The sequence below is a fragment of the Eriocheir sinensis genome, unplaced genomic scaffold (genome assembly GCF_024679095.1).
Source record: "Eriocheir sinensis breed Jianghai 21 unplaced genomic scaffold, ASM2467909v1 Scaffold29, whole genome shotgun sequence".
NCBI classification, from domain to species: domain Eukaryota; kingdom Metazoa; phylum Arthropoda; class Malacostraca; order Decapoda; family Varunidae; genus Eriocheir; species Eriocheir sinensis.
Window position 1 is genome coordinate 1,141,327 of NW_026111598.1, and position 9,314 is coordinate 1,150,640.

General features: G+C 44.2%; 2 long non-coding RNA genes across 20 annotated transcripts; one reads left to right on the forward strand and one right to left on the reverse strand.

Moving 5' to 3' along the window:
• Positions 1-3,333: 3,333 nt before the first annotated feature.
• On the forward strand, positions 3,334-5,748 carry LOC126991484 (uncharacterized). Of its 19 annotated transcripts, none has more exons than XR_007745570.1 (5): positions 3,334-4,447; positions 4,502-4,609; positions 4,772-5,403; positions 5,480-5,582; positions 5,669-5,748. It is a non-coding gene; the product is annotated as an uncharacterized LOC126991484 (long non-coding RNA). The 19 variants fall into 19 exon arrangements; XR_007745575.1 differs by having other exon boundaries at positions 3,335-4,447; positions 4,772-5,149; positions 5,204-5,582; XR_007745562.1 differs by having other exon boundaries at positions 3,337-4,447; positions 4,772-5,041; positions 5,096-5,582.
• Positions 5,600-8,486, reverse strand: LOC126991486 (uncharacterized). The gene is made up of 6 exons (XR_007745579.1): positions 7,470-8,486; positions 7,239-7,320; positions 6,967-7,087; positions 6,404-6,551; positions 5,936-6,249; positions 5,600-5,732 (listed from the first exon to the last, which is right to left on the reverse strand). It is a non-coding gene; the product is annotated as an uncharacterized LOC126991486 (long non-coding RNA).
• Positions 8,487-9,314: the final 828 nt, after the last annotated feature.

Here is a 9,314-nt window from a genome sequence, read left to right on the forward strand (position 1 = left end):
AAAGACGAAGAAGAACAAGTAAATACCAAATCGAAGCACAAGAAGAAAAAAAGAAAAAAGAAGAAAATATAACACAAAATAGAATCACACACATTTTATCATCGACTTGGTATCTGTGAACAAGAACAAGAACAAGAAGGAAGAAGATGATGTTGAGAAAGAAGAAGAAGAAGAAGAAGAAAAGACCATCACATGTTTTCTGGGCGGGGCGGCGGCGGCGAGGGGCGAGGAGAGGCGGGTCAGGCAGAGGACGTTCGCTGTTTGCTGGCGGGGCCTCGACGTCCTCCAGCGGGTGTCTTAATCATGCAAGTTAAGCCGAAGAAAAAACGTGTTGGTGCAGGCAGTAATGAGGGTCTGATCCGCCCCGCCGAGGTTAGGGCCGAGTTACAAGGCTGAAAAAGAAGTGAGAAAGAAGATGAGAGAAAAATGAAAGTGAAAGAATGGGAAAAAAATGTAAGAAAAGAGGAAATAAAATAGTAAAAGAGGAAATAGTAAAAGCAAGAAAAAAATAGAAGAAAGAAGAGGAATAGAAAATGAAGAAAAACTATGAAGAAGAGGACGAAGAAGAAGAAAAGAAGAAGAAAAGAAGGTATAAAAGGAAAGAAAAGAGAAAAAAGAAGGTAAAAGAAAAAAAGGAGAAAATGAAGGTGAAAGAACGGGAAAGAATTTTAAGAAAAGAGTAAAAGAGTAAAAGGAAGAACAAGAAGAAGAAAAAGAAAAAGAAGGAGGAAGAGGAGAAAAAGAAGAAAAAAACGAGGAAGAAGAAAAGTAGAAGGTAAAAAGGAAAGAAAAGTGAAAAAGGAAGGTACAAGACTGTAAGAAAAGAGAAAAAAGAAGAGAGAAAAGAAAGATTATGAAATGAGGTGACGTGGATGTAGAGAAAAGAAAAGAAAAGGAGGAAAATATGTAAAAAGTAATGAAATGAGGCAGCGGAAGTAGAAGAGGGAAAAGAAAAACGGGGTGAAAAATAATGAAAATAATGAAATGAGGCGCCGTGGATGCAGAAAAGACGGTTGAAAAAGAAAGAAATATAAGGACATGACGTGGCGTGGGTGTAGGAAAGGAAAAAGAAAGAAAAAGAGAAGGAACACTAATGACATTGCCTCCCACACACACACACACACACCGGTGAGCATCAAGAAGAAAAAAGAAGAAAAAAACGAGGAAGAAGAAAAAGAGGAGTAGAAGGTAAAAAGGAAAGAAAAGAGAAAAACGAAGGTAAAAGACTGTAAGAAAAGAGAAAAAGGAAGGTAAAAGATTAAGAAAAGAGAAAAAGGAAGATAAAAAAGAAAGATTATGAAATTGACCTCTCTATTGGCTACTCTTTACTTCGTCTTTTATAGGAGCAGCGGTTAGCGGGCTTTTTTATTACACTTTCTTTTTGTTGCCCTTGAGCTGCTTCCTTTGGTGTAAAAAAAAAAAATAATAATAAATAGTTGTATTCTGCCTGCTACATATATACCGGTAACATGATAACTCCCTCACCCTTCCGCCCGCACCCCTCCGTGGTCTAGTGGTTAGCGTGCCTAGCTACGAATCCACGGCTCCAGGTTCCAGTCTCGGCCCGAACAGTTGGCGAGTGCATCCTCCCTTTCGGGCTAGTCGATAAATAAGTATCTGGGGAGACCTGGGGAAGGTAAACTGTGGTTACCCGGATGCCACACCTGCCCTGTGTCCCGGGGGCATTATTCGGAACTGTATACTGGCTTGGTCCCATACCCACAACCAGCCAATCAACAGTCAGATGTGTCAGCCAGACTGAGCCAGTCACGACGCAGGAAGGGTTTGTACAATGACGTCATAAAGTTTCTATGTAACAAATATATGAAATCAATATATTGTTGCCTTATTATTAACAACAGTGTGTGAGTAGCAATAGTCCAAAAAGGAGTAGTTGAAAAATATTTTTTAATGCATTTCCTTAAGCTTGAGGCCAAAGACGTAACTGTTAAAATGATGATGAAGGATGCAAAGTTGCCATGTGCACTCGGACACAATAACAGTGTAACCTCCAGGGGCTGGATTCATCATACCATTTACCGGACCTGTGGCTGGTAAGCTTCGCGGTATCTTCGCCCACCCGGTAAATTCGCATTCATCAACCACTTACCGCACCTCCGGTAAGGCCAACAGTCACCGCGGCTCCGAGCACCCGTAAGTGAGTTACCGCAGGCGTGGTAAGGCGGGTAAACACTGCCGCCTCAGGTTTATTTTTCCGTCTGACTGCTTGTATCGGTGGTTCCTGAACATGACAATGCAATGCGATAACCTCGGTAGTTGCAGGAGTATGAAAACGTATAATAGTGACGGAAATAAGTGGAGAGAGACGTGAAAACGACCAGGATCAAAGGACAGCGGGTCACCCGGCGCGCTGAAAATGACGTCAGCAGGTGGAGAGACGAAATAGAAAACGAAAGTATTCACGTTGAACGGTAACGCAAATAAAATCTAAAGAATTCACGTCGAGCGGTAACTCAAATATAATCTAAACTGGCTTTCATTGTCTTTGATTGACAAATATCGTATCTTCTATAGGTTTCTGTAGTGAATTTAACACACAGAAATTACGTACACACATCTTTAGGTAATGTCTCTTGCTTATACAGGCTATAATTCACTTGACTGTCTATATATGCATATTCTAGACAGTATAAAAATACAAAACATGCGGTACTTTTTGTGATGCGGTACTACCGCACTAAGTACCGCACTTGCCCACCTCTGGCCGTAGCACCACATTTAGGGGCAAATACAGGATACACAACTATCGACGTATGTAAGTAGCTAGGAAGGGTTTCAGTGAACCACACGTTCCTGTTTTGCAGCTTTATTATAACTTTTTAAAACTTAGTGAAGTGGTCCATGACACTATCACTTGAGGCCGCCTGTGAACACAACAGACGAGCCGGAAGTGGATCTAGGCTGGAGTGACGGCTGGTGTGCTGCTCCTTGAAGGTTGGGGGTCCTGGGCAGCAGCGGCAGCACTGTTCAGCTACACTTCACATTGCACACTCGCGTTATCCCAGGGAACAGTTACTTCTTAACTAAATCATACACGACGGACACAAATTGCATATACTGGAATGACCTATTTGTGAAGGTCAAAAGTGTCACTGCAGTATGGCTAGCAATACACCTCTTGCCTAGACTGTTATATTTCAAATGTCCGTCCACAGGCAAGAATTTTAATGATGTAGAACAAACACATCGCAGACTTGTGAGTGGGGTAATTTTTTTGTCTGTATTATTGGCTACTTGTGATAAATACTATTGGATACTCATAGTAAATATTCAGAATATTTTCTTATTGGCTACTTGTGATAAATACTATTGGATACTCATAGTAAATATTCAGAATATTTCCTTATTAATTTAAAAGTTTTGACATTTGACTTAATAGCCTCCTTGAAGGTTGAGCATGCATGTCAACCACATGGTAAAATTAAAAACAGGAAAAAATAGTTGAATGTATTTTTTTTGCATCATTTTTAGATAATTTATGGACAATAACTTCGGTATTTAGATTGCATTTATGTACCACTATAAATAATTCCAAAAGCTGAAGTTAAAAATTTAATACTACAGGCTAAGTTAAAATAATTACTACAGCCCAAGTTGAAATATTTACAACAGCCAAAGTTGAAACTCCAAAAGCCTGAAAATCCCACATTGAAGAAGTACAGAGCTAGTTTCCCCGGGCCGTCTTCGGACAAGGGCCCGTTCCCCTTTTGATACTAGGGGATAAATCTTGCGTACACACACACACACACACACACACACACACACACACAAAAGGCAGTCATAAACCCCGACACGGTCTAGATACCACTCGATTTCTCGCGTGTTGTGTCGTTCGTTTCCAACATCAATGGCGAGAACACCAACTTGGAAGACGTTTCTTATACTCTTCTCACACTTACGGATGACGTGATCGCCCACGTTGTCCGGATTCAAAATGGTGTAGGCTGGTCGGAGTCCTTCCGAGTTCCAGCTAACCCTGGACACACAGCATACACCAAGATCTTGCGCCTAACTGGCTGTCTCGCTTAGTTGAGATGAAGGTTGTCCTCGTCACCAGGGTCTTTAGATCTCGGCGGTGGGAGAGATACAGGTACACGATGAGTGTGGCCTCCCTCATACTCCTGGACCCACCATCACGCAAGTGTACCTGGACAGGCAAGGTATGGGGGATATCGGCGACACACGATGAGTGTGGCCTCCCTCATACTCTTGGACCCACCGTCACGCAAGTGTACCTGGACAGGCAAGGTATGGGGGATATCGGCGACACCTCGACTTACCTGGATTTCTACTGGCTCTTATAAGACATACTTAATGAGGTCAAAGGGTTTGCGGACGAGAACTGCTATTATCCCACCTATTGGCCCGCCGCGTCAAAGGGTTTTCACTGAATTTCTACTGGCTAGCTCATGACATGCTTATTGAGGTCGAAGGGTTTTCGCTGAATTTCTACTGGCTAGCTCATGACATGCTTATTGAGGTCGAAGGGTTTTCGCTGAATTTCTACTGGCTAGCTCATGACATACTTATTGAGGTCGAAGGGTTTTCACTGAATTTCTACTGGCTAGCTCATGACATACTTATTGAGGTCGAAGGGTTTTCGCTGAATTTCTACTGGCTACCTCAAGACATACTTATTGAGGTCGAAGGGTTTCCACTGAATTTCTACTGGCTAGCTCATGGCATACTTATTGAGGTCAAAGGGTTTTCACCGAATTTCTACTGGCTAGCTCATGACATGCTTATTGAGGTCGAACGGTTTTCACTGAATTTCTACTGGCTAGCTCATGACATACTTATTGAGGTCGAAGGGTTTTCACCGAATTTCTACTGGCTAGCTCATGACATACTTATTGAGGTCGAAGGGTTTTCACCGAATTTCTACTGGCTAGCTCATGACATACTTATTGAGGTCGAAGGGTTTTCACCGAATTTCTACTGGCTAGCTCATGGCATACTTATTGAGGTCAAAGGGTTTTCACCGAATTTCTACTGGCTAGCTCATGGCATACTTATTGAGGTCAAAGAGTTTTCACCGAATTTCTACTGGCTAGCTCATGGCATACTTATTGAGGTCAAAGGGTTTTCACCGAATTTCTACTGGCTAGCTCATGACATACTTATTGAGGTCAAAGGGTTTTCACCGAATTTCTACTGGCTAGCTCATGGCATACTTATTGAGGTCAAAGGGTTTTCGGAAGAGCACCGCTATTATCCAACGTAGGGGATGATTTTCAAACAGGTTTCAGGTAGGTCTCTTAATCTAAAGATGGTCACCGCCGGGCCTTTGAAGACGAAGGGGATAAAGTTCAAACTGAACTCAGACATGTCACTGAATCTAAAGACTGTCACCGCCGGGCCTTAGAAAACGCAGGGGATGAAGTTCAAACTGAGCTCGGGCATGTCACTGAATCTAAAGACAGTCACCGCCGGGCCTTAGAAAACGCAGGGGATAAAGTTTCAAACTGAACTCGGGCATGTCACTGATCTAAAGACGGTCACCGCCGGGCCCTAGAATACGCAGGGGTTGAAGTTCAAACTGAATTCACCAGGAAGGGAAGGTAGACTTTCTCCAGGAGGTTGAAGTTCAAACTGAATTCACCAGGAAGGGAAGGTAGACTTTCTCCAGGAGGATCATTAAGGGGAGGTAGACTTTCTCCAGCAGGAACAGCATGAAGGGGAGGTCCAGGCCAGGCTCCACCCACCCACCCCTGTGGACAACAAGGGGAATGAAAAAATCAAAGAGACAGCCGGAAAATGGAAAAATTCATGAATAACTTGAGAGAAAGGACTAGCATACTTAAATTGAGGACATTCACATGTGGACAATAATGCTCTAATATGCGTACAATAATGCTCTAATATGCAAGAGAAGGATAAAAATTGATACCAGAATAATAAAAAAAAATATTACCTGGTGGCAGCAAAGGCTCTATCGAAGGCAGTGTTGGTTGCAGTGGTCAGGGGCGAGCAACGAGACGGGCCAGTATGTCGGGTAATAGCAGTGTTCATCGGCACCCAAGTGTATAATGTGATCCATTCCGTCGCTATAGTTGTGCACAACCTTGTACAGAGTAGTCAGACTCCAACACTCGCCAGCGGCTGTGCCATCATGTTAGATTCCACCGTGGCCATCACAGAGAGAAGGCTTTGCAGGGGATTCAGGGAACAACCGACTCGATGCGCCATTTTGGAGAATGACCGCGTGGGTGCAGACTTCCTTTCACACTGAGTAACAATTAGGAAATGAACAACACAAACCGATGAGCAGTTCTCGTTTCAGAGACTAATCAAATAGTGTATAGGGAACAAAGATTTGGAGGAAACTTACCAAATACATCGCTGTAATATTAAAGGCAAAAATACAGTAAAGATTTCTTACCTGTGGTGGCTTGTGCTCCCAGCTGCCTGGCCGTCTTGGGTACTGGTGCACAATGACGTAGACGGTAGACTTTCTCCAGCAGGGCCAGCAGCAGAGGCTTTCCCTACAGCAAGCAGGAAGGCGATGTTCAGGTCAGTTCCTCTCACTCCTGAAGAGGAATTTGGAAAGGGATAAACCCAATACGTAATAGTCGTTTGAGAGTAATCATAGCATATAGAGAACATGTGGACGAAGCCGAGATAGATAGAGATAGATATAGATACTGCTGTAATACTCGAGCAAAGATATCCAAGTAAAATATCCATACTCGTGATGGATCAACGGCTCCATCGCAATGGCTTTCGTTACAGCAAGGCCGGAAGGAGATATTCAGGCGAGTTCCTCACTCCTGAATAACAGTTAGGGAAGGGATAAACCTAATGAGCCATTACCAATTCAAAGTTATTAATGATAAAGTTATTAATGATACAGAATGAAAATGTGGACAATGAAAATGTGGACGAAGCCGATAATATACACTGCTGTAACACGCAAGCAAGGATGGTACAGTAAAACATTCCTACCCGTGGCGGGGCAGTGGCTTTCGTTGCCCAAGTCAGCATGGGGAGGAGCATCTGTGTTATCAGGATGGATTCCACCGTGACCATCATGGAGGGAAGGTCCTTCAGGTCAGTCCTCACAACCCTGAATAAACATTAGGGAGAGAATCCCAATGAGCAACAGTCTTTTCAAAGGGACTAATGATACAGCATATTGAGAACATCCCATGTGGACGAATCCACTAATATTAATGCTGTAATATGCAAGCCAAGATTGTACAGTTAAAGATTCTTACCCGGATGGCAGCAATGGCTGCTTAAATTTCCTCCCCGCACGTTACCGCAGAAACAAAGGAGGTGCAGGCAGTTCCTTCCACTCTGGAATAACAATCAGGAGAGGGATAAACGCAATGAGCAATGGCAAGTTCAAAGGGACATAACAAAATCATGGACTAAACTAATATGCACCGCTGTAACACGCGCACCGCTGTAACACGCAAAGATAGTATACAGTAAAATATTCTTACCTGTGGAGTCAGCAACGGGTTTGGATCCCATCATCCCATCCGCCTGGTGGAGGGAACACCGCACGCAAGCCTTGGAAATCCCGAGGCAGGAAGTTTAAACACAATTCAGGCGTCACTTTCCAGGAGACTTAGTTGCCGCAGATAAAAAATAATGTTAGGAAGACACTAACAAAGAGGTCATTTCTTAAAGTCTCTCAAGCACGATATTTTTTATCCTCAACACCAAATCCCCAGATTTAGTAAATGACCTAAATTCTGTCAGAATTTCACCACCTCTGTTTTCCAAGGCACGGCGGGTCTCCTCCACCAGGCGGTAGGGATTGCAGTGGTCGGGGGCGAGCAACGCGGCGGGCCAATAGGTGGGGTAATAGCAATTCAAGTCCGCAAACTCTTTGACCTCATTAAGTACGTCGTACAGGAGCCAGTAGAAATCCAGGTAAGTCGAGGTGTCGCCGATATCCCCCATACCTTGCCTGTCCAGGTACACTTGCGTGATGGTGGACACCAAGAGTATGAGGGAGGACACACTCATCGTGTACCTGTACCTCCCCCACCGCCGAGACCTGAAGACCCTGGTGATAAAGATAACGTTCCTCTCGGCCAGGCGAGAGAACCAGTTAGGCGTAAGACCTTCGTTATCCGTGTCACCCAGGGCCCTCTTCCGGCGGTGGATTATCCCACTTAAAACGCCCGCCGCGATTTTCGCCTGCCTGGCTCGGTCTCGAATCGTCTCGAGACCAGGGCCAGAGTGCAGTCCGTTGCTGTCCGCGACACGGAGGAACCTCGCCAGCACCTCGCGAGATGCCAAGCTGGATTCCACCGTGTCCTTAACGGAGGGAAGGTCCTGCAGGTCAGAGTCCATCGAGTGTCCAGGGCCAGCTGGAACTCGGAAGGACTCCGACCACCCTACACCATTTTGTATCTTGATGACGTGGGCGAGCACGTCACTGGTAAGTATGAGGAGTATGAGAAGACTCCTCAAAGTTTGCCTTCTCGCCATTGTGGTTTTTAGCCTTGTGTCGAGGATACTACTGCCTTCTGTGGCCGTCCCAGGTATATATACCCCTCAGCCGAGCCCGTGACGTGTGCGAGGCGGCCTAACGAGCACCGGGAATTACAGTTCTCGGGTTTGTCTAACGTGCGGGGCCGCCCAGCGAGCAGTGATGGCGGTGGGCGGGGCTGCGGTCATTACTCGTGGCTGCCGCGTCCAGGGCTCGGCAGCATCATTAGCTCCAGATGATGTAGTGCTCGTGTATTTCCTTTTTTTAATGCCGAGGTTTTGCTTTTACGGGAGGCTTTGGGTTTACAGGAATACGTATATGACGACAGAATAGTACTTGTATGGTTAGGAAGTGAAAGAGATGTCGGCGTGTTAATACAACCAATCTATATTACTTTTTTTGGACTATAAGAGACTGTGGTTTTACGAGAGGGTTCAGTTATAGGTCAATAGAATACATGACAGCAGAAGCGCCAGTTGATTAGGTAGGAAAAGAGATGTCGGCGTGTTAATACAGCCAATCTATATTCTTTTTTGTGCTATAAGAGGCTGTGGTTTTACGAGAGGGTTCAGTAAAAGGTTAAGTACATATTCCTCGTTGTTACATATTCTGAGGACGACAATTTTATTTCTCGTGAGTTTTGATTTGTTTGCTTCATTTTTTTACAACAAAGAATACAGCTCAAGGGCACAAAAAAGGAAACAATAATAATAAATAAAAAAAAACGCTACTCGCTGCTCCTACAAAAAAAGAATCAAAAGAGGTGGCCGAAAGTGTTTTTTTTTTTTTTTCGGAAAGCACTGTGCATATGGAGTTTGGAAGGAGGAAGGACGACAAAAAAAAA